The following is a 23,006-nucleotide window of genomic DNA, read 5'->3' as shown; positions in this document are numbered from 1 at the left end:
AACCACACTTTGAGTGGCTCTGCCCACAGTTTTCCCTCCTAGTTATTTGCCCTCAAACAGAATATCCACTGACTGTAGCCACACACGTGTGTATCACCTTGGGCTGATGGATAGAGCTATTGGTACTAGCTATTGATCAATAGCTATTGATACAGCTATTGTATACAGGTATTGATACAGATCAATAGCTATTGATACAGCTATTCCATTGGGCTGAGTTCATACATGAAGCAAGGAGAAAATCCTGATTTTGTAATAACTCCTTTTGGAGGCAGGTTTCTGGCCAACGGGACTCAGCTGGAATCCATAATGTCTCTCCTAATGACTGAAACCTAGTGTGGCTGTTACTGCTCTAGCTGTGGCTGGCCTTCACCATCCCTGACAGGTAAGACTTAGCAAGACAAATGCTCTTGTCTCCTCTTTTGAAGGATGAGAAGGAGGTAGGAGGAGCTGAGAAGGCACAAACACATTTCTAGCTAGGCACAGATAACTGAAAACAAGTCCAAAGGGCATGGGAGAGAAATTCATTGACAAGAATGTCAGGATTTCCATAAGTGAGACATTTTGTGCTGGTTCCAGGAAGAGGCAGAACAGACCACCAGCACCCAAGGCCCATCTAGCCCACGTGAATGGGACATCTGGAGATAGACAGATCCCTCTCGGGTAAAGAAAAGGAATAAAGGGCACCCCAGTGCAGAGAAGGTGATGGGGCCTCCAGCATAAGGCTGATGGAAGAAACGTGGCTAGATCTCTGCCTTCCACAAACCCCTCACCCCAAATTTATACCGCACCCCACCCCACTCGGGGACATGCATCTCCATGAGCGGCAGCTAGTCTAGAATAGAGAGAAATTGTTAACCCAGGAAGCTGGAGTTGGGGCACTCCACTGATAAGACATGAGCAAAACCACCTGAAAAGAAACTGAAGCTCTAACCTTCCTCTGGAAGAACGAAGAACCCAGAGTTATCGGTGCACTCAGAATGGGTTAGAGTAAGAGCTGGCAAGCTCTTGCCATGAAGGGCCAGGTAGTAAATATTTTCAGCTCTGCGGGCACGTAGTCTCTGTCACAACTAAGCTCCTCCACAGTCCTAGAAAACAGATAAGCAAGTACCTGTGGCTGTGTTCTTACAGCTCTTTATTCATGACACTGAAATGGGAATTTTCGCGTGATTGATCATTTCAATCGTCTTAAAATGGAACATTTGAGCTCACAGCCCCTGCGAACATGGGCAATGGGTGGGATTTGGCCAGTGTGGTGGTTTGCTGACCCCGGAATGGAATACAATATAGACTGTCAAATACAGGCGAATACAACCTCTCAGAGTCTGGTTTGAAACTTGAGTGCCATTATTTGAATTTCTTCTCTGTCCCTTTTTTGCTTGTTCCTTTAATTATAAAATGATTATATTTGCCATTACTATTGCCTAAATTACTATGGCTGCATAACAAATAACCCCCAAATCAAGGGCTTGACACAGTACTACATGGGTTTTGGTACATATATATGTAATTTCTGAATCCCATGATGGCCGAGGTGTCGCCTGGCATCCTTCAGGGATCTGACCAAAGGTTTTACAGTTGCATTCTTAGCTTCATCTTTAGACCGTGTTTTCCTGATGTTTTCCCAGAAGGCTTTTCTTAATTGTGGTGTTGTCTGTCATCTGGAGAGGCTGGCAATGAGGGACAGTCTTTTTTTTTTTTTTTTTTTTAAAGATTTTATTTATTTGTCAGAGCGAGCACAAGCAGGGAGAACATCAGACAGAGGCAGAAGCAGGCTCCCTGTTGAGCAAGGAGCCGGATGGGGAACTGGATCCCAAAATCCTGGAATCATGATCTAAGCCGAAGACAAGCTTAACAGACTGAACTACCCAGGCAAAGGGACAGTCTTCTTACTGGATTTCCAGCAAGTCCTGGTTCCTTTATAATGAATGTTTCTTTCTTTTGTTTATCTGTCTCGTGACTCATGTTACCATCTAGGCATCTAGGATAAGCAAGGTGACACCTTCAAAACATTGCCCGGACACTTCCTTGGATGAATCCCTAAATTCATTAGGTCCATGTCCTACTTTTCACATTAGCACAGGAACAGTGTTGCTCAACCTCCTGCCATTGGACTTTAGATAGCAGGGCCCTCCCTTCCTCCGGCTTTTTTTTTTTTTTAAAGATTTTATTTTTGAGTAATCTCTATACCAAACATGGGGCTGGAACTCACAGCCTCCAGATCAAGAGCATATTCTACCGGTTGAACCAGCCAGGTGCCCCTTCTCCAGCTTCTAGTAGCATTTTTCCTCACTCTCCTTTGAACATCCCTGACTTGGGACCAGGGAAACCGGACAGAGCTGTCTTCAGGACTTCGCAGTATCCTTTTCTTCAAGGTCTTTCTGATTCCTGCCTGCTTTCCAGTCTTAAGGACACAAGTAGGATTTCCCAGTAACAAATTCTCTGTTAGCTTGTGACCATTATGGGTCTTTTCCCTCATGGAGGGTTGGGTGTTCAGGGAGAAAAAAGCAGAGAGTGTCAGAAGTGGGATTCGAACCCACGCCTCCATGCGGAGACCAGAAGTCCCAGGGCGGGAAGCTGTGCTTGAGTCTGGCGCCTTAGACCACTCGGCCATCCTGACACTGCGCCGTGACTTGCTTCAGTTTCCTACTTCAGCTTTGGCTCTCCCCGGGACTCGCGGCCGAAGCGGGAAACCCGAACTCCGACGGAGAAGCGCAAAGACCGAGGAGCGCGCGATCCGCGCGGACCCGAGCCTCTCCTGCAGACCTGGAGACCAGGGAGCCGGCGCCCCTCCCCGCAGCCCGACCTCGGGCCTCGCAGCGACCCCGCCTGGGACCTGGCCTGGAACCTGCCTGCAGGCCACCGCTATCTTCGTGATCCGACCCGCATCCTGCAGGCCCGGCTCGGCGCACCAGTGCCTGGACGCAGGGGGTCGTTGAGAGACCCGTTCAGGGCATTTCGAGGCGTTCCTCCTGTCCCCGACAATGAGGCCACCAGCCGCAGCCACTCGTCGTCTTTCACTTCCCCACACGGGTCGGGAGCCTCCTGCCCCGCGGGGTCGCTCGGGCGCCGAGGGATAATCCGGTCCCCCCTTTCTCTAGAGCCCCCAGGGGCCTTTCAGCTACATCACCCGCCGGGGCGGGGGCCCGACAGCAGCTCCTCTGAAACAGAAGGTTTGCCTTTTATGCATTTTCCTCCTACAGACCACAGAACCTGGTTGCACGTCTCCCCCAGGAGAAGAAGGTCCTTCTGGTTCCCTTCCATCTTTGTTTCGTTTTTGTTTTGCTTGTTTTTAAGACAAGTTCCCAGGCTTCCTTAAGGTCACCAGGATGGCAGAGCAAGGCATGACCTTCTCAGGAAAATCGCTGCCGCCTTCTCTCTAGGAAGAGGGGTCACCGGTGGCTCTGAGATGTTGGGGGAGGGGGAGGACGGAGTAACGGAGGGGGCTGCCCTCGCGCGAGGAACGAAATGGGGCTGCGCCCACGGGGAGAGTGGGAGGAGTCTCGATCGGGAAGAAGAGAAACCTAGGACTAAGAGGGCAAAATATTTGAGGAGTATGGCAAGAACAAAAATGAGCCTTGTCAGAAGTGGGATTCGAACCCACGCCTCCATGCGGAGACCAGAAGTCCCAGAGCGGGAAGCAGGTGCTTGAGTCTGGCGCCTTAGACCACTCGGCCATCCTGACACGACACGCTGGAGCTGTGCGAAGTAACAACTGTCAGTGACCAAAGACCTTCCATCCAGGAAGGGAGCGGAGAGCTATTTCCAGCAGGTGCAGGAGCGAACGAGCATTCAGCACGACCTGCAAAACCCGAAGATGGGACAGGACGAGTTCTGCGGGGAAGCGGCGAGCTGGCGACGGGATGAACGCAGCTCTGAAATCCAGGCGCCCACGCCTCTCTGGAGGTCTTTCTCCCGCTGCCCCCCGAATCCTCCTGGCCGCGACTTGCAGGACCAGCCTTAGGCGTGGGGCGCTGGGAATGCAGATTTGATCCGCACCGCGTGGCGACCGCCGTCTAAGGGGCTCTCCCTGAGGTTCACAGACTCTCCCGCATCTGGGAGGTCACTGGGTGTGACACCATCCTCGGGAAGTCATGACCCCATGGCTTCTGTCTTAGGAGATTAACACAAATTCTGCAGGTTCTGTAGCAGAGGTAATGAAAAAGAGTGGAATAGTGGTCTAAAGATTTCAGAGGGAAAATTGAGAAGGAAAGAACAGCTCAGAAAGGAATCAACTAGAATTTCCCAAGGCTGGAGTTCATGCAATAAACATCACACCTCTGTTTTCGGAATATTGGTGGCCAGGCTCATCTCAAGAAACTGGGGTTCTCTCTGCCCTTGGAGAAGAATGATTTCTGGTTCCTTAAGAAGTATGGAGTATTGATAACCTGTCTTTGCAAAAATCCATTTAAAAAATTTACCTCTACGGTAGCAAGCACCTTCTATGTTCAAGACTTTTTTTCTTTTTAAACTTTAGAGCAATCCGAATCATACAAAAGAATATGACACATAACCATGAAGCCGAAAGGAGAGAAGTCTGGTTTTGAGTAAGTAAGCAGCAGGTGGCCATGGGCTCTGGTGTGAGCAAAGATTCCAGCAAGGTAAACTCACCTTGGGCTGTGATAGCTGTAAGGCCAAGTCCCTGGTGGGAAAAAAGAAACTACCTTCAGGAACTGAGAGGAGGCTTCAGCTACTTTTGCAGAAGAGATAGCTTCTCAACTATGGTCTCCGAGCATCCTTGGAAGGTGGAAGAGTTTCCACCTTCCACTGTGAGACAGTCTCTGAGAGGGACAAGAAGGAAGGCGCAGGCAAAGGGTGTTAGCTAAGAAAGGAGGAGATGGAAAAGCCTTAAAAACAGCTTTGCGGGATTCTTTGTCCGGAAGAACCAGGCTTCGGTGACAAAAGTGGGTCCACGGACATAACTAGAAAGCGCCCCGAGCCTCTGTTTTCCGCTCCACGGTCCACAGATCAGGTGGTCACAACACACGCACAGACTCTCTCACACGCACCTACTCAGCGTGCAGACTAGAAATCGAGATTTCCTGTAGGCAGCACGTCCCACTGCAGGGGAGGAGGGCGCCGAGCCTCCCGCGAGATTCCTGCCGTCCCCACTTCCCTGTAACCTTGCGAGAGACCGTTCTACAAGCATCGCTTGCAGTTCCTCCCCTGCCGCCGCTCCGCCCCCGGGCGCCCGCCTGATGGGGACAGTGACCCGCCGCTAGGAGCTCCGCCCCCGCCCCCGCCTGCCCCTCCTCCGCCCGGCCCTCGCCCCGCTCCACCATCCCTCGCCCGGCCCTCCTCCTGTCCCTCCCTCTGCCTGGCCCTCCTCTCAGCCCTTGTTCCACCCTCTGCCCGGCCCTCCCCCCGCCCCGCCCCTCCCCGCCCCGCCCCGCCCCGGCCGGGCGCTGCTCTGGAGCCCCGCACCCAGGCTCTGCCCCCAAGCTCTCGTCCCGGTGGGGTGGCGGAGCGGCGGAGTGCTCTGGAGTAGGCGCGCGCGATCTCAGTTTGGAACCCATCCCTGGAAATCCGTGTGGGAAGCCCGAACGGGCGAACACCGAGCTCCCGAGAAAGGGCTTCCGTTCAGGTTCTGGTTTTTCTTGAGAAGATTGCACAGGCGCAGAAGTCCTAGAGACTTCTTGTAGGCGGCGCGTTTGAGAAGGCAACGTGGGGTACACCCAGAGTGGGAGACGGTTGGAGAGGAGGCGGGTGCGCAAGAGGAAAAGGGGAAATTGACGGTCAGGGATGACTGTACTAAGGCACTTCCAAATTTGTGGGAATCAGAGAAGCACTTACAGCAGTCAGCAGAGTGGCGCAGCGGAAGCGTGCTGGGCCCATAACCCAGAGGTCGATGGATCGAAACCATCCTCTGCTACAGTGTTTTATTCCTCGCAACGCGAATTCGGCACGCTTTACTCTCTCAAGCTCCAAAATTCCCACGGAACACCAGGCCGAGGAAACCAAGTCCTAAACATTCATGATCGTGACACTATTCTTTACATTTCTTGTTCTCCTTCTTGTTGAAACTCACTCATTATCAAAATTGTGTCTGTATTCACGTTTTTAAAGCTCACAACACTTTGGGAAACAACGCACCATCTTATCTACTGCCCATATGCACTGACTCTACCCCTGCTTCTTTGCCTCTGCAGTGGGCCTACCGTGTCTCACGAGCGAGCAAAGATCTGCAGTGAGAGAAGCCGGACGCCTTTTCATCTGCTTGGTCCTTCCTGCCTTTTACTAGGTTGTAGCTCAAGATCAAACGTGGAGCTAAAAAATAGAGCCAGTGTACCCGAGTGGACTCCCGTGCGTGGGTGGTGAGGGCCGGCGCATTATAGGGTTCACTGCAGTGGAAGGCCGGACGAGTGGGTGCAAAAATGGCGCAATTGGCAAAGGGGAGAGTGGGCAGGTGGGGGGGGGCAGGGACACAGGGAGAGGGTGAAGGAAAGGAGCGTGGAGGAAAGATGAGGAATGACAAGGACGGAATTGCATAGCGGTGGGTTTCCCAGGGGGTTAGTTTTCTGGACAGAAGCCCCTCTCAGGAGAGGGTGTCACTTTTGTCACTTTTAGAGGCTCTGCCACTAACGTCCCAGAACCCTCCAACTCCAAAAGAAAACACGGTTGGAAAGGACAGGAAGTGAACCTCCTGCCTTGTGCCACAACTTACATCTCTACGCAAGCTTTGGCTCTCCTGAAGTTCTTCCCACTTACAGAAGCCACTGGTGGAAGGGACACCTCTTCCTCCCGGTGAGCTGGTGAGCTGGTGAGGGACTTGCGAACCCTTGGAGGCTGGCTCCAAGGGCTCTATCTGCAATCCTCACTTGCAGGAATACTCATTCCTTCCCCAGTGGATCCCACCGAGTTCTGAGCCACTTTCCTGTCACTCCTCCTGCAGTAAATACCGCCCGATAATTGTGGAAGAAAGAATTGCAATGCTCAGTGCCATCAAGCTCAGATGTACTGCAGAGCTGAGGTGTGTGACCCTTGCACCTGGAAGAGGCTGGTAATTTCTGAAACCATGAACTTAGTTAGCACTTCTTGGATCTCTTAGTTGTTTCACATAGTGAATTAAACTTTTCTGGGGGCCTGGGTAGCTCAGTCGGTAGAGCATCAGACTTTTAATCTGAGGGTCCAGGGTTTAAGTCCCTGTTCAGGTGGTCCTTGGTACTTTTACTTCAGTTAAGTCTATGTAAGTAGAGCTCATGTAGAACATCTCTAGAGTGGGTAACAGCCAGACCAAAGGCATATCCTTGAAGAGGTTTATGTTCTAGTGTTTCATTAATTACCTCTACCCAATAAAAACTGAAATTTGGGCCCGAGTTGCCAAGAGGAATTGGAAAAGCACATAATGTAAAAAGAAGACACAAGTGTTGGAATTACCAAGACGGCCATTTTAAAGTTCCCTTGACCTGATTCGTTACTCTTGGAGTGGCAGGGGAGCAATTTGGGGGAAACTGACAAGAATTTCAGAAAGCAGTGACTCTGTCCAGTCTGTTCCCACAGTTTGGATTGACTCTTCCTATATAGAAAATGTGTGGCATCTTAAAAAGCCCCTGCTTGTAAAAGCCATAATATGCAAACACATTTTGAAATGGTCTTAGCTGTCTTTTTTGTCTTTACATTAAAAAGTTTCTGTTGTTATCCAGAGATTTGGATTATGGTTAAAGACCCCGATCCTGGGCTCCTAGTGCATGGTTTCTGTGGGCAGAGTGTTAAACCAGGAGGCTGTGAATTCAGTTTTTCTAATTCTTTATGCTTTTAGCCTGATGATATGAAGTATAAATACTGCACTTAAGTTCATTGTGTTAGTTCTCTCCTTCTTTGCTGTTACATTATTAATTTGAAATAATCAGGTGTGTGCCTTTTTGAATCTCTACCCTGTCCTTGTTTATCTTACTTATTAATTTTGTACGCACATGAAAGATAACATTCTAGAAGTCAAAACTATGCAAAGAGATATAGGTAACACTTTATCGGTGATATGTATTGCAAATACCCCTTCCTCCTCTCCTCCTCCCCCCAATTTGTCAGCTGTTTTTAGTTTATCACATTTCTTGAAATGTAAATATTTTCAGATATGTAAATATATCAAATTGTGGTATCCACAAATGAATAGACAAATAACTCCGTGCAAGAAAATACAAAGTCCAGAAATAAACCAAATCACATAAGGACATTTAGTATATGATAAAGAATGTATTTCAAACCATGGGTGCAATGATAGACTTTTTGATAAATAGTTCAGGAACAACATTCCTAGAATTGGAGACTCAAAGCCTTTCTCTGGATGAGGCTCCAGCTCTGGATGTGGCTGGTTTGATCTTCTGTCCAAACAACTCAAACTTTCTCCGTATCGGCAATAATGCTGTTTCATTTTCTTATCATTCGTGTATTCACTGGAATAACACTTTTAATTTTCTTCAAGAACTTTTCCTTTTTTTTCACCGCTTGCCAACTGTTTGGCACAAGAGACCTGGCTTTCCGCTGTCTCGGCTTTCAACATGCCTTCCTCACTTGACCCCTTCTAGCTTTTGATTTAAAGAGAGAGACACGCCATTCCTCCTTTTCACTTGAACAATTAGAAGCCATTGTAGAGTTACTAATTGGCCTACTTTCAATATCGGTGTGTATCAGGGAATACAAAGGCCCAAGGAGAGGGAGAGGGATGGGGAACAGCCAGCCGGTAGAATGGTCAGAATATATACAACATTTATGAATTACGTTCACTCTCTGGTTTGGGCAGTTCATGGCACCCCAAAACGGTTACAACAGTAACATCAAAGATCACTGATCCAGATCACCACCACACATATAATAATAATGAAAGCATTTGAAATATCATCAGAATTACCGAAGTGTGACTCGGGGACACGAAGTAAGCGAATGCCATTCGGAAAATGGCGCTAGCAAACTTGCTCAGTGCAGGGGTGCCGCAAACCTGCAGTTTGTAAGGAACAATAAAAACAGTAAAGCAAAGCTCAAGAAAGCAAAGTGTGCAGGTATATCTTGTGAGTACCTTCCTAGAAGACAAATTGCTGATTTGCTAGGTCATGTAAATGTTTAACTAGTTGAGGTGATGACAAACTGTTTTTCCCAAAGTTGTAAAAAGGTATGCCCCTGTCTTGGGCCATTGGGGGTGACAGGGAAAAATTGTACTCTAAGCTGTCCAACCACGACAGCAAGGGAATTCCAGTCCCTGTCTCAAAGCCCTTCCAGGTTCGTCTATCCTACCCCAAAAGTACCAAGTATGCGATGTAGAAGGGTATAAATCCCCTCCCTGCTTGTGCTCGGGGCTCACACCTGTGGAGAACCGTCTCCTCTGAGCCCACCAGTGTTAAATAAACCTGTGATCCTCCAGCGTCTCCGAGAGCCACTTGGTTCTTCCGTCAGGATCCGTCAGGATCCAGGGCAGGTTCCGTAACACTTGGTTCCCTGACCAGGAAACCCAAGAGCGCTGGGTTGCACCGGCTTGGGGCACCGCCGGAGGTCGTAAAGGAGAAGGCGTGCCTAGCTCATTTCCGGCAGTTTCCAGCACCCTGGCTGATTTCCGGCAGTTTCCCGCGCCCTGGCTCATTTCCGGCAGTTTCCCGCCCGGGCGCCTCCGGCCGGCCCGCTGTTCCCACGCGGACTCGAAGGAGACTTGGCAGGTGAGGACCTGGTCGCGACGTCGGATTCCGGTGAGGCCTGGGGCCCCAGGACCCAGCAGGCCCACCCCTGAGGGTGGAAGGGAAGACAGACCACCTCCCGGAGACCTCTTAGAGGTCTCACAGGTAGGGCCTCCGAGGGGGCGGGTCCTTCAGGTCAGGAACACCTCGCCCGTAAGGGGGATGGGAAGGAATTTCCGGAAGGAGTTCCACTGGTCCAGGCCTCCTGGGGGGAGGAACTGTAATAACTTCGGTGTGAATTCGTGAGTGAATGTGCACTTTGACCTGGCTTGTCGGGCGGACTGATTCTGTGGCTCCACCAGCGGGCACCCTTAGGTCCCCAGAAGCCTACAGAGCCCGAGTGGCCCTAACCTCCTTCTGTGGTGACCTCATAGGGTCTAAGGCGAGCCCCTTTGGGGTGCCAGTCTGGGGTTCATACAGACTCGCTAAGGCTAAGAGGCACCCAGGTATCCTCTGGGATGGCAGACTGGGGGGCATCTAAGTGGTCTCTCCTTCGGAGGGGCACCCACCCTTCATTAGTCTTCATGCCAGTGGCACAGGGATGGAACACACAGGATGGCCGAGGGAGCTTCCCTGCTCATCATGGTGGAGGCTCTTCAAAACAAACGGTCTTAGACTGAACACTCAAAATTTTAAGAAGCAATTCTCAGGAGACTATGATATCAAAACATCTGGAAAATTAGGCACATTATGTGAATTGGAATGGGCCACCTTTGGGGTCAACTGGCCCTCCAAGTGTGCCCTAAGACCTACCCAGTGTCCAGGTCATTTACAAAATTATGGCCAGGATTCCCAGACACCCTGACCAATTTCCATATATTGATTCTTGGCTTCAGATAGCCCAAACTCTGCCCGCATAGGTCTGATTCTGTGCTAATAGGAAGGACCAAAGTAGAATGTTTGTAACCCTAGTAAAAGAACCCAAAGCCTGTAAGGAAGCAAAAGCTATCAGGAAGGCCCTGCCCGGGACCATCAGGGGCGGCAGATGAGCTCTGGACAAAGATGAACCCATCGGAAAGTATGGGGACCACAGTCCTCCTTTGATCCAGAGCCTAAAGCTGAGCTGCAGGAAGACAGTGTTCCTGCTTCTTGTAAGTAGCATGTGTGGGGAGATACCCGATTTAGCAACTCTGACAGCCCACAGGAAACTTGATCCAGACAAACAGGATGTAAAATAACAGGAGCTCTCGTATCTACCTTTAAGAGAAAGTGGCGGGTGGTGGGGGGGACACCTGGGTGGCTCAGTTGGCAAAGTATGTGCCTTCTACTCAGGTCACGATCCCACGTGTCCTTCAGGATGGGAACTTTAAGGAATATTTCCAAGCAGCTGCCAAAACTCCTTTGTTTTGGGGAAATTCCCTGTCCTCTCTGGCCCAGTATGGATTGTCTATCCCCCCACCCCCTTGTTGGCGGGAAAACATGGCATCTGCCTCTCTGGAACTAATGGTCTCCTGAACCCAGAAACTTTTCTCCGCCCGCACTTTGTCTCTTCTGCCTTCCCATCCCTGTTTTCCTGTTTCTGCACTACCTTGGGTGTGGCCTGCATTACTGGCTTTTAAGACCATGCTCAGTGCCTGAAGCACCACGACTCCTCCCTTCACTGTCAGGGAGCAAGAAGAGCACCCCCAGGACCTAACACCACCCCCTCCAGATTTCCCCACGTGTCTCAGGTGAAAATTGACCATGCGGAAGATCCTGGTGGAACATAATTCAGCATTTAAACTAAGTTTGTTGGTTTAGTTCAGACAGATGTGTCTTTTTTTTTTTTTAAGATTTTATTTATTTATTTGACAGAGAGAGATCAAAAGTAGGGATAGGACAGGCAGAGAGGGCACCGTGCCGAGCAGAGAGCCAGATGCGGGGCTCAATCCCAGGACCCTGAGATCACGACCTAAGCCAAAGGCAGAGGCTTAACCCACTGAGCCACCCAGGTGCTCCCAGATGTGTCTTTTAAATTATCAGTGGTAAACGTGAAACTTTTATTCTGTCAAGGTTTACTGAAGGTCAAATAACCTCATGTTACCTCTGTTGGGTTGTTAGTAAAAAGATGACTAAAATGGTCAATTGTCTCATTAAAGTTTTCATGGGTAATTGTTAAAGTGGTAATTGTTGGGTAATTTCATGGGTAATTGTTCAACATTAAAGTTTTGGTTGGATGACAAATGGAATTAAATTTGTTAGAGATCTAAGTCTTTTCCAAATGGGATAAAGTGCTAAAGCATTGATTACTGGACATAGATTTGTCCTTTTGGCTTACTGCAAAGAACTAAGGATATTTAAATCTGTTGGTAAACATTTTTTGTGCTTAACTCATTCATAGATTTGCCATTTAAGAATCTGGTTTAACAGTTCACAATTGGTTACTCCTTAGTCTTCACCGGAGATTAAGGTTTCTAAAGAGGGCAAAATTCTGCTAACTGTAACTAAGCCTGATGGAAATAAGGGAATCAACCCTTTATGTGGAAAAGTAGGAGATAACGTAAGAAAGATAAGGAATGGGCATGCATTTTGTTAAAGGTAAGAGAAGGTAATTTTGTCCTAAATGAGATAGTTGTTTGGAAAGAAATGGCTTGGGACAAAACCTGAATACAAAGGAAAGTTGTAGAAGGTTTGTGATGAGATATCTTTGGAAATGAATTTTAGGTGTGGTCAGGATGGACTAAGATTGAAATGAATTTTAAAAAGACACTGGTGTAGAAAGTTGGTTTTCTCTCTTTTCAAAAAGACAAAGTATTCTCAATTGTTGGTCTGCTCTTGATAAGAAAATGTAAATAGTTGTTTTCTCTCTGCCTATTTAGAAAAACCAGTTTCTGTGTCTTGAATTTATCAGGTCTTTAACATCCCTAATGCTATGTAGGCATGCGCTTTAAAACTTTCTAAGTTTTAACAAACTTCCCTAACATTTAAGTCATTAACAAAGTCTTGTTGACTAATTAGGCTTGTTTGTTTGGTATTTAATGTTCTGGTTCTGGCTGTTGAAGTGTTATGTATCACAGAATACCTGAGTTTCCTTGTCTAATCATATCATAGTGAACTCTCCTATCAGATCATTAACCACGTCTTTTCTGAGCTTGTCATTTATAATTATTTTAACTGTCTTGTAAAGTGAGTTATACCTTCAAAGAGATTCGTATAAAGAACTTTTAGGACAGATACAGGTATTCAGTATATTAAAAATCCTAAAACTGAAATCAGTAAGAACTTCCAGAACTAAGAAGCTGCATTCACACTGAACAAGAATCAGTAACATGGGACTAAATGAACTAAAAAGATGATTACAGTTTTGTGATCCTTGTTTGAAAAACATTGTTGGTTCCTTAATGTTCACTCTTCCTGATTAAGGAAATGTAAGATTTCTATGACCTACAGAAACATGATAAAATAATCATTTGTAAGCAAATTAAAGCATTCAACTTTTCTCTCTATCTGAACCCTCTGAAACCCTGCGAAAGGTCTCAGTAAGTATTCCTTCTTCCATGGCAATCCTAGTCATTTTCATAAGTTCAGTAAGAATCTGTTATTCTTGCAACAGGACATTGGAAACATGGGTTATTTTACCAAGACTTTGACTGGAATGTCATATTTGAGAAAGACATACATAGATTCAGGTATGACCAGACAGCTTTAAGGAGCTAAGGTTGACTTTGTGAAACTGGAGTCATAAAGCCCCTTAGAACTGTTGGCCTGATACCTTGCTTACAGAGTTCCCAGCAGCCTCACCAGGTGAGTAAAGAATGTCACTTCCTGGCAGGTACAGGAACCTCAGGATATTTGGGGACCTCATGAAGAGGAACTTGCCCAAATCTTAAGAGTTATTGCAGGCATGTCTGATGGCAAGTACATGGCTTGGGACATGGCTTGGCTTCTGGCCTGGAGAGGCTACTAAACGTTCAACCTAGAGATTCTTATAAAGTTCCAGCAAAACAGATTCTAAAAGATCTATATGATCACTCACTGTTCTTGCTGAGCTTATGTAAATAATTAGGTGAGGTTGGTTAGACTGGATTTGTGTCTCAAGTAAATTAGTCTTGATTTGGCTATCTCTGGAAATGAAGGTTATTTTAGAGAGAAAAATTGTTTAAATAATATGCACATTTGTGAATGTTGAATTCTACATTTGATTGTCTCTAAATGTTTGTGGTTTACCTCAGCTAGACAACTTGAGGTAAACTTCAGAGAAATTACCAGAGTAACTCATACATAAACAATCTTCTTGCTTATTATTCTGTGGGGATAATAATAACAGGACCCCATGGCACGTGATTAAACAACTGGAAAATGGGACTGATTCCCCAACAATTGTGTAAGTTATCACCTTGACCAATTCTGTGTGACGGGGATAATGAAATCATTCCCTGAAAGCCAGAGCATACCCTACTCCATAGGGTTAACTATGGACTTGTGGAGATAAAGGATAATACCACTTTCTTTATGATTGGTTGAGTAATGCACTTGGGGTAACCTTACCTCCTGAGACAAGTTTTCTCCCACTTGCCACTGATCTTTTGTAATTAGAATGTTAATACCTCAAACAAAGATCTTAATGGTATTTTTGAGTTATATTTATCCTAGAAGTCACCTCTATTGAGATACAATTATAAACAAAGGCTTTCTAAGCATACAACAGTGCTCCTGGTAAAAAGAGCCTCAAAGTTCCCTATGGGACAGCCCCTGACTGTAATGACTTCACATCAGGTCCAAAGTGTCTTAGAAACCAAAGGCCGTCAATGGATGTCAACTTATTAAATACCAGGCTACACTGATAGATATGCCTGAAATAATCCCTAAAACCTGTCAGACTTTAAATCCAGCCACCCTTATGCCTGGACCTGAATGTCGCACTTCTATAGAGCATAAAGTTTGGGGTCATTGGTACTGTTTATTCTAGCCAACTGGATGTAAAAGATTGCTGCAGCTATAATTCACCTCAAAGACTCTATGGCAGGCCACCCCCCACCCCGTAGTAAGTAGGCTTAGAGGAGACCGTGAACGTATTGGAAACAGAGAAGTGTCCCAACACCACCAAGCCCTGGAAAAACTTGAAGGTGCATCTCCTGAGAAGCTTTAGAATGGACCCCTCAAACCATGGTGGACAGGGCCCTACACTGTTGTTCTAACCACCCCTACCACCTTCAGGGTCTTAGGTTTCTCAGGCCCTCACCAGTTGGATGAATCACACAGTGGAAAGCCCAGCCAGATCCTACAGACCTGCCCCAGCTCCATCTTCAATGAGACCCCACTGACTGATGGACATCTGTTCACCGTGGTCCCTGGCTATTGTCGCCATGACACCAACTCCCTCACCTCAGGAGTTGGACTTTACATTGCTGCTCCTTCTGACTGGACTTTCTCCCAGAAACTTGTTATTGTTATTGCTTATTGGGCAGCCTTAGGAACCTTAAGATGGATTGCTAAGTTCATAGAAAACACTGTCACTGGGCAAACCACTCACTGTCCAAATACTCGGCTTGCACGGCCATCGTAATAGATGATAACGATGCCCTCTAAACTAGGCATTTAAAGGGGCATCAAAGAGGGGAATGATAGGGAAAAACTGTACTCTAAGATGGCCGACCAAACCAGCAAACCAGTCCCTGTCTCAAAGCCCTTGCAGGTTCTTCTTTCCTACCCTGTTTTCCGCACATGCCAAAAGTACCAAGTATGTGGAAGTAGAAGGGTATAAATTCCCATCCCTGCTCATGCTCAGGACTCAGACCTTTGGAGAATAGTCTCCTCTGAGCCTGCCCTTATTAAATAAACTTCTAATCCTCCAAAATCTCCCAAGTGTCGCTTGGTTCTTCCATCAGGATCCAGTCCAGTTTCCAAAACAGGGCCACCAGGACAAATGATCATAGATTCAGTGGCTTATAAACAGAAATTTACTTCTCAGTTTTAGAGACTGGAATGTCTGACATCAAGGGTCTGATGAGAGCTTCCTGGTTCATAAGCCACTGTCTTCTCCCTGAGTCCTTATAGGGCAGAAGGACAGGAGAGCTCCCTGTAAAGGGCACTAATCCTATTCAGTAGGGACTAACTCATAACATAATCATCTCTCCAAGGACCCACCTCCCAGTAACATCACATTGGAGATCAAGATTTCAACGTGAATTTGTGGTTTGCAAACATTCAGTCCACAACATTCTGCCCCTTGTAATTCAATCTGACTCCAAGGGCCTGAGAACCAGGAGTGCCAAAGGCAGAAGAAGATCCATGTTTCTAGCTTGAGCCAACAGGCAGGAGGGGCTGAATTCTTTCTCTGTCTTTGTGTTCTGCTGAGATTCTCAAGGGCTTGAATGGTGCTCATCCACACTGTCAAGGGCAAAAGGCCTTAGTGAATCTGCTCATTCAAGTGCTAATTTCATCCAAAAACACCCTCACAGACACACCTAGAAACAATCTTTAGCCAAATATCCGGGTACCGTGTGATCCAGGCAAAGTAACACTTGAAATTAACCATCATGGTCTCTTTGAGCTGTGTATAAAGGGATACTGTTTATTCAAATCCTCTCCAACTATTGTTATTTTTGTCCATTAAATTTTTATCCTATCAAGTGGAAAGAAGTTTATTGAGGAATGGCTTACAAGTTTTGTGTCACAGTGAGGTTGGAACATCTCTACATATGTTTGGATTTATACATTTTAATGGTCTCCTGAATTCTGGCTTACTTATTTATTTGACTGGGTTGATGTGCTTGACTTTTTCATATGTGGGAGTTCTTGATACATTTTTTTCTTTTTCTCTTCAGTTTCTTGCAATTCAGTTATTTGAATTGCAGTTAACCTTTCTCAGTGTAACTTGTGTTTTCATTCTTTTTTTTTTTTAAAGATTTTATTTATTTATTTGACAGAGAGAAATCACAAGTAGATGGAGAGGCAGGCAGAGAGAGAGGGAGGGAAGCAGGCTCCCTGCCGAGCAGAGAGCCCGATGCGGGACTCGATCCCAGGACCCTGAGATCATGACCTGAGCCGAAGGCAGCGGCTTAACCCACTGAGCCACCCAGGCGCCCCTTGTGTTTTCATTCTAAGTGATAATTTGATTAAAAGAAATTTCATTTCATACGCACAAACCTGTCAAAGCTTTCTAGAACCTTGTAGCATTTCTGGGTCGTATTTCACCAGTCTTTCCAACCTCTGCTGTTCCAATGCACATTCTCATGAGGTGGCCCTCACTTATCCGTGGTTCCTCATCTTTCCAACCCCTACTTCTGCACTACTTTATATCAAGAGGGCTCCACTCCTCAGGCTGCATTTCCCAAACCAACTTCCCACCTGTCTGCAGTTTAGGATAGTGAATAAAATGCACTGGTGGGAGATCAGAGCAGAAGAGGGACAGCGTAGCCAGTTAATTTCGACCCTTCCCTTTCAGCTGTGGGCACCATCTCCTGCAGTAGCTTCGTCATCTCCTTGGCTTCGGTTCTCAGTGAACGGGGGCCAGTGTGATTAGATGTGGGGACTGGATCCTTCTAATTTCCCCTCTTTCCAAAGGAATGATGGTACTTTGCTTTTCTATTTTGGAAGCATTTGGGGATCTCTTCATGTGGACAGAGCACTCAGGGTTTTTTTGTTGTTGTTTGTTTGTTTTTTAATTAACGTATAATGCATTGTTAGCCCTAGGGGTACAGGTCTGTGAATCATCAGGCTTACACATTTCACAGCACTCCCCATAGCACATACCTTCCCCAATGTCCATAACCCAACCATCCTCTCCATATCCCCCTCCCCCCGCAACCCTGTTTGTTTTGTGAGTCTCTTATGGTTTGTCGTCCTTCTGATCCCATCTTGTTTCATTTTTTCCTTCCCTACCCCACAAACACCCCACTCTGCCTCTAAAATTCCTCATGTCAGGGAGATCGTATGATAATTGCCTTTCTCTGATTGACTTATTTCGTTCAGTATAATACCCTCTAGTTCCACCCATGTTGTCACAAATGACAAGGTTTCATTTCTTTTGATGTCTGCATAGTATTCCATTGTGTATATATACCACATCGTCTTTATCCATTCATCTGTTGATGGACATCGAGGTTCTTTCCATAGTTTGGCTATTGTGGACATTGCTGCTATAAACATTCAGGTGCATGTGCCCCTTGGGGTCACTACATTTGTATCTTTAGGGTAAATACCCTGTAGTGCAATTCCTGGGTCGTAGGGTAGCTCTATTTTCAACTTTTTGAGGATCCTCCATGCTGTTTTCCAGAGTGGCTTTACCTGCTTGCATTCCCACCAACCGTGTAGGAGGGTTCCCCTTTCTCTGCAGCCTCACCAGCATCTGTCGTTTCCTGACTTGTTAATTTTAGCCATTCTGACTGGTCTGAGGTGGGATCTCATTGTGGTTTTGATTTGTATTTCCCTGATGCTGAGTGATGTTGAGCACTTTTTCATGTGTCTGTTGGCCATCTGGATGTCTTCTTTGCAGAAATGTCTGTTCATGTCCTCTGCCCATTTCTTGATTGGATTATTTTTTCTTTGGGTGTGGAGTTTGATAAGTTCTTTACAGATTTTGGGTACTAGCCCTTTATCTGATATGTCATTTGCAAATATCTTCTCCCATTCTGTCAGTCATCTTTTGGTTTTGTTAACTGTTTCCTTTGCTGTGCAAAAGCTTTTGATCTTGATGAAGTCCCAGTAGCTCATTTTTGCCCTTGCTTCCCTTGCCTTTGGCAATGTTTCTAGGAAGAAGTTGCTGTGGCTGAGGTCGAAGAGGTTGCTGCTTATGTTCTCCTCAAGGATTTTGATGGATTCCTTTCTCACATTGAGGTCTTTCATCCATTTTGAGTCTATTTTAGTATATGGTGTAAGGAAACGGTCCAGTGTCATTTCTGTGCATGTGGCTGTCCAATTTTCCCAACATCATTTGTTGAAGAGACTGTCTTTTTTCCATTGGACATTCTTTCCTGCTTTTTGAAAGATTAGTTGACCATATAGTTGAGGGTCTATTTCTGGGCTTTCTATTCTGTTCCATTGATCTATATGTCTGTTTTTGTGCCAGTACCATACTGTCTTGATGATGACAGCTTTGTAATAGAGCTTGGAGTCTGGAATTGTGATGCCACCAACTCTGGCTTTCTTTTTCAACATTCCTTTGGCTATTCAAGGTCTTTTCTGGTTCCATATAAATTTTAGGATTATTTGTTCCATTTCTTTGGAAAAGATTGATGGTATTTTGATAGGGATTACATTAAACATGTAGATTGCTTTAGGTAGCATAGGCATTTTCACAAAATTTGTTCTTCTAATCTGTGAGCATGGAATGTTTTTCGACTTCTTTGTGTCTTCCTCAATTTCTTTTTTGAGTACTTTATAGTTTTCTGAGTACAGAGTCTTTGCCTCTTTGGTTAGGTTTATTCCTAGGTATCTTATGGTTTTGGGTGCAATTATAAATGGTATTGACTTTTTAATTTCTCTTTCTTCTGTCTTGTTGTTGGTGTATAGAAATGCAACTGATTTCTGTGCACTGATTTTATATCCTGACACTTTACTGAATTCCTGTACAAGTTCTAGCAGATTTGGAGTGGAGTCTTTTGGGTTTTCCACATAAAGTATCATATCATCTGCAAAGAGTGATAGTTTGACTTCTTATTTGCTGATTTGGATGCCTTTAATTTCTCTTTGTTGTCTGATTGCTAAAGCTAGGACTTCTAGTACTATGTTGAATGGCAGTGGTGATAATGGACATCCCTGCCGTGTTCCTGACTTAGCAGAAAAGTTTTCAGCTTTTCCCCATTGGGAATGATATTCGCTGTGGGTTTTTCATAGATGGGTTTGATGATATTGAGGCATGTACCCTCTATCCCTACAGTTTGAAGAGTTTTGATCAAGAAAGGATGCTATACTTTGTCAGATGCTTTTTCAGCATCTATTGAGAGTATCATATGGTTCTTGTTGTTTTTTTTATTAATGTATTGTATCACATTGATTGATTTGCATATATTGAACCAACCTTGTAGCCCTGGAATAAATCCCACTTGGTTGTGGTGAATAATCTTTTTAATGTACTGTTGGATCCTATGGGCTAGTATTTTGGTGAGAATTTTCGCAGCTGTGTTCATCAAGGCAAGGATATTGATCTGCAAGTCTCTTTTTTGATGGGGTCTTTGTCTGGTTTTGGGATCAAGGTAATACTGGCCTCATAAAATGAGTTTGGAAGTTTTCCTTCTATTTCTATTTTTTTAAACAGCTTCAGGAGAATAGGTGTTAATTCTTCTTTAAATGTTTGGTAGAACTCCCCTGGAAAGCCATCTGGCCCTGGGCTCTTGTTTGTTGGGAGATTTTTGATGACTGCTTCAACCTCCTTACTGGTCATGGGTCTGTTCAGGTTTTCTCTCTCTTCCTGGTTCAGTTTTGGTAGTTTATATGTCTCTAGGAATGCATCCATTTCTTCCAGATTGTCAAATTTGCTGGCATATAGTTGCTCATAATATTTCTTATAGTTGTTTGTATTTCTTTGGTGTTGGTTGTGATCTCTTCTCTTTCATTCATGATTTTATTTTTTTGGGTCCTTTCTCTTTTCTTTTTGATAAGTCCGGCAAGGGGTATACCAATCTTATTAATTCTTTCAAAGAACCAGCTCCTAGTTTTGTTGAATTGTACTACTGTTTTTGTTTGGTTTGGTTTGGTTTCTATTTCATTGGTTTCTGCTCTGATCTTCATTATTTCTCTTCTCCTGCTGGGTTTAGGCTTTTTTTTTTTCTGTCCTTTCTCTAGCTCCTTTAGGTGTAGCATTGGTTGTGTATTTGAGACCTTTCTTGTTTCTTGAGAAAGGCTTGTATTGCTATATACTTTCCTCTCAGGACTGCCTTTGCTGTGTCCCACAGATTTTGAACCATTGTGTTTTCATTATCATTTGTTTCCATGAATTTTTTCAGTTCTTCTTTAAATTTCCTGGTTGACCCATTCATTCTTCAATAGGATGCTCTTTAGCCTCCATGTATTTGGGTTCTTTCCAACTTTCCTCTTATGATTGAGTTTTAGCTTAAGAGCTTTGTGGTCTGAAAATATGCAGGGAATGATCCCAGTCTTTGGTACCAGTTGAGACCTGATTTGTGACCCAGGATGTGATCTATTCTGGAGAATGTTCCATGTGCACTAGAGAAGAATGTATATTCTGTTGCTTTGGGGTGGAATGTTCTGAATATATCTGTGATGTCTATCTAGTCCAGTGTGTCATTTAAGGCCTTTATTTCCTTGTTGATCATTTGCTTGGATGATCTGTCCATTTCAGTGAAGAGGTTTTAAAGTCCCCTCCTATTATTGTGTTATTGTTCGTGTGTTTCTTTGATTTTGCTATTAATTGGTTTATATAGTAGGCTGCTCCCATGTTAGGAGTATAGATATTTAAAATTGTTAGATCTTCTTGTTGGACAGACCCTTTGAGTATGATATAGTGTCCTTCCTCATCTCTTATTATAGTCTTTGGCCTAAAATCTAATTTACCTGATATAAGGATTGCCACCCCAGCTTTCTTTTGATGTCCATTAGCATGGTAAATTGTTTTCCACCCCCTCACTTTAAATCCGGAAGTGTCTTTGAATCTAAAAAGGGTTTCTTGTAGACAGCATATTGGTGGGTTTTGTTTTTTTATGTCTTTTCATTGGGGCATTTAGCCCATTTACATTCAGAGTTACTATTGAAAGATATGAATTTAGTGCCATTGTATTCCCTGTAAGGTGACTGTTACTGTATATTGTCTCTGTTCTTTTCTGGTCTACTACTTTTAGGCTATCTCTTTGCTTAGAGGACCCCTTTCAATATTTCCTATAGAGCTGGTTTGCTGTTTACAAATTCTAGTTTTTGTTTGTCCTGGAAGCTTTTTATCTCTCCTTCTATTTTCAATGATAGCCTAGCTGGATATAGTATTCTTGGTTGCATGTTTTTCTCATTTAGTGCTCTGAATATATCACGTCAGTTCCTTCTGGCCTGCCAGGTCTCTGTGGATAAGTCTGCTGCCAATCTAATATTTTTACCATTACTTTACATTACAGACTTCTTGTCCTGGGCTGCTTTCAGGATTTTCTCTTTGTTACTAAGACTTGTAAGTTTTACTAATAGATGATGGGGTGTGGACCTACTTTTATTGACTTTGAAGGGGCTTCTCTGTGCTCCTGGATTTTGATGCTTGTTCCCTTTGCCATATTAGGGAAATTCTCTATAATAATTTATTCCGATATACCTTCTTCCCCTCATCTCTTTCTTCTTCTGGAATCCCAGTTATTCTAATATTGTTTCGTCTTATGGTATCCCTTATCTCTCAAATTCTTCCCTCATGGTCCGGAAGTTGTTTGTCTCTCTTTTGCTCAGCTTCTTTATTCTCCATCATTTGGTCTTATCACTACGTCTCTGTTCTGCCTCATTTATCCTAGCAGTAAGAGCCTCTATTTTTTATTGCCCCTCAGTAACAGATGTTTTAATTTCAGCTTGGTTAGATTTTAGTTCTTTTATTTCTCCAGAAAGGGCTTTTATTTCTCCAGACAGTGTTTCTCTAATATTTTCCATGCCTTTTTTGAGCCCAGCTAGCACCTTGAGAATCATCATTCTGAAATCTAGATCTGACATATTACCAATGTCCGTATTGATTAGGTCCCTAGCCTTTGGTACTGCCTCTTGTTTTTTCTGTGGTGAGTTTTTCCATTTGTCACTTTATCCAGATAAGAATATATAAATAAAATACTATAAGGGTGGCCAAGACCCCAGAAAAATGTACGTTAACCAAATCATAAGAGATCCCAAATTGGGGGCAGAAAAAAGAGGGTAAAAATAAGTTTTAAAAAATTAAATATATATATATATATATATATATATATATTAGACTGGTGAATAGAACAGAGCCACCCATTTGATTTTGGTGTATTTTGGTCTCTTAGAAGAAATTACCTCCCAAAATTTTAAAGAAAGAAAAACTTAAATATATACAAAAATAAGGTAAACACAATGAAGTGACGGAATATGACTGTAAAGATGAAAAAATTTTTAAAAATTTCTAAAAAGGGAATTGATAAGTTGGTTGGAAAAAGAAAAAGAAAGTGGAGAGAATTTGCTCAGGCTCAAGACTAGAAGAAAGCCCTTTGCTAGATTTAGGGTATATTTTGATCTATTAGAAGAAATTGTATTCCAAAATTTTTTTAGAAGGAAAAAACCCTATATGTATACAAAAAATAAAGTTAGATACAATGAAGGATAAAACATGATTATAATAATGAATTTTTTTAGAAAGGTATTGTTGAGGTAAACTAGTTAATAAATGTTAAAAGAGGAAAGAGGCAAAGTTTTTTAAAAAATTAGAATAAGTAAAAAATAGAATTTAAAAAATTTAATTAACCTTGCAAAACTAAAGAATCCTGGGGAGAA

At 44.4% G+C, this 23,006-nt stretch overlaps 1 long non-coding RNA gene and 4 other non-coding genes across 6 annotated transcripts in view; 3 read left to right on the top strand and 2 right to left on the bottom strand.

Annotated features, from left to right (window-relative positions):
• Window positions 1-23,006, top strand: part of LOC122914380 — a 61,031-nt gene that overhangs the window by 32,348 nt on the left and 5,677 nt on the right. For both annotated transcript variants that reach the window (XR_006385790.1, XR_006385791.1), the window contains exons 5-7: window positions 276-385; window positions 6,893-6,970; window positions 9,438-9,644. This is a non-coding gene — a long non-coding RNA (uncharacterized LOC122914380). The remainder of the gene's footprint in view (window positions 1-275; window positions 386-6,892; window positions 6,971-9,437; window positions 9,645-23,006) is intronic.
• Window positions 2,516-2,620, bottom strand: TRNAL-CAA. The gene is made up of 2 exons: window positions 2,583-2,620; window positions 2,516-2,561 (listed from the first exon to the last, which is right to left on the bottom strand). It is a non-coding gene; the product is annotated as a tRNA-Leu (tRNA).
• On the bottom strand, window positions 3,580-3,685 carry TRNAL-CAA. The gene is made up of 2 exons: window positions 3,648-3,685; window positions 3,580-3,625 (listed from the first exon to the last, which is right to left on the bottom strand). It is a non-coding gene; the product is annotated as a tRNA-Leu (tRNA).
• TRNAM-CAU lies at window positions 5,801-5,872 on the top strand. Its single transcript has one exon. It is a non-coding gene; the product is annotated as a tRNA-Met (tRNA).
• Window positions 7,082-7,154, top strand: TRNAK-UUU. The gene has a single exon. It is a non-coding gene; the product is annotated as a tRNA-Lys (tRNA).

This window comes from Neovison vison, chromosome 1 (assembly GCF_020171115.1).
Source record: "Neovison vison isolate M4711 chromosome 1, ASM_NN_V1, whole genome shotgun sequence".
Classification (NCBI taxonomy): Eukaryota; Metazoa; Chordata; class Mammalia; order Carnivora; family Mustelidae; genus Neogale; species Neogale vison.
Note: the sequence above shows the minus strand (reverse complement) of the source record. Positions and strands in the feature narration are given on the sequence as shown.